Source organism: Octodon degus, unplaced genomic scaffold (genome assembly GCF_000260255.1).
Source record: "Octodon degus isolate 3935 unplaced genomic scaffold, OctDeg1.0 scaffold00007, whole genome shotgun sequence".
Classification (NCBI taxonomy): domain Eukaryota; kingdom Metazoa; phylum Chordata; class Mammalia; order Rodentia; family Octodontidae; genus Octodon; species Octodon degus.
In genome coordinates, this window is record NW_004524583.1 from 1 (window position 1) to 2,239 (window position 2,239).

Consider the following 2,239-nt stretch of genomic DNA (forward strand, 5'->3'; position numbering starts at 1 on the left):
TTATATACCCTTTGACATTGTTATAAATTTTGTTATGAGTTTGTATGTGAATATATTTGTAATGAGTTTGTAGATGAGATATCAATGCATCCCTAACAATATTCCAATATTACACTATCTTGATTACTGTAGTTTCATGGTAAACTTAGAAATCAGATAATGAAATCCCAATTTTAAAAAATGCTATATAGCTTTTGATCTTCAGTATTCCTTCCATTTCTTTATTAATTTGAGGACCAGCTTGTGAATTTCGTCAGAGAAGATCAGCTGGAATTTTGACAAGAATACCATTAAGTCTAAGCTCAATTTGGAGATTAGAGCCATTGAAATCTTCCATAGATACAGAATATCCTTTCATTCACGTTAGGCTCATAAATTTCTTTCAATAATTTTTAATTGTCTTAAAGTACAAATTTTTCATATCAGGTTTTGAGAGAAAGTACCAGATTATGAATCTTCTAAATTTATAGCTAAATATTATGCATTTTTAATTAATTAGGTTTATTGGATATATATAATATATATATATATATATATTATATATAATACTATACACATCCATAATTCATCAGAGGAAATTTGTACCTGTACATGATATAACTTGATTTGCTTTTTCTCCCTACCCCTACCTTCCCTTCAATACTTCTTCCCCTCATTTAAAAGCTTTGTTTCCATTTTTTTTCTTTTCTCATTTTTTTCCCTTTCCTTTCCTTCTTCCCTCCTTCCCTCCCTACCTCTAGCTCCCCTTCTCATTTGTGTATTTTCTTCCAGTTTCACAATATCTATTATAAACATTGGTCCTTATTTACATTTTAGGTTATAAATGGTTTTAATTTTAAATTGCAGTTTCTGATTTTTTATTATACAACAATACATTTTTTAGTATTGACCTGTGTTCTGGAGCCTCATTAAATGTTCTTAGTGGTTCTAATAGCTTTTTTGAAGACCGTCATATTTTGTACATATATGATCATGACATCTGTGAATGAAGACAGCTTCAGTTTATCTCTTCCAACTCAAGACACTTCCGTTTTGTTGAACTAATGTACTGATGAAATCCTTTAGTACAGGTTGCTTAGAAGAATTGTAGGTGGGTAAGTAGGTAAAATGTAGGCAGTCAGGCAGGGCTGGGCCCTCAACACCTCAGTGCAGAGGATGAAAACACATTACAGCTGTGGCTACAGGCCCATTAGTTGAAGGCCAGGTCTCAAGATAAAGATGTAATGACCAGGCATGAGTGCTTCCCATAGGGCTAAGCAATAAACTCTAATTGGTATTATCTGGTCCAATAAAGGCTAGAGAGACGTCAGTCACCTCAGTGGATGACCAGGACCTCCTCACTCATCCTTTCTTAAAAAACTCCTGTTCTTTCCATGTATACTTGCTGTGTGGCTTGTTTCCCCATTTGATCAATATGAGCTAAGCAACTATACTTGTAATCTTCTTATTGGCTGATTGTAGTTTTGACCCACGTTACACTCAATTTATGATTTTTCTCTGTAAAGCTTACTCTATGGAGTCCTCAGCAACCCACTTGAGGGTTTTCTCCTGCCTCTCATTAGCTAGCACTCTCAATAAATATTTCCTACTCTTCATGCCCATTGTTTCTTAAAATTCATTATTTCATTTTGGGAAACACAAACTTGGTGTATCTGATACTAGGTGGTTGGGAGATAGATATTATTTCTCTTATATGAGGAGTAGTGAATTTGGATGTTCTTGTCTTATTCCTAGTTTTAGAGAGAAAAATTTAGATATTTACCCTTAACTACAGTGTTAGTTTAGGTAGGTGTTTTTTTTTGGTAGATGCCCTTAACTGGGTCAGTGATGTTTCCTTCTACTCCTCCTTTCCTGACAGTATTTTCTACAAACATGAATGAATGTTTCATTTTTGTCAAAACTTTCTTTGTATCTGTTAAGCTGGTTTAAAATCTTTTTAAAATGTTTTTTTAATATGCTTATTTTTGAAATGTGATGTTCCCTTTTCTTTTGAACAATTATTTTCTTTTGCATGGTGTAATCTGCTTTTTAATTTCACTCAGTGTAATTTTCACCTCTGTTGTAGTTTTCATCTTTAGAAATTGTACTTAGATCTTATTTTGTGCCTTATGTTTTGCCTTAAATTTTGGAACATATTTTCATAATGGTCATTTAATGCCCTTGTCTATTGAGTCTTACATTTGTATGTGCTCTGGCTTTGCTTTGAGAATTTTTTTCCTTAATATGGGATCTATCTATC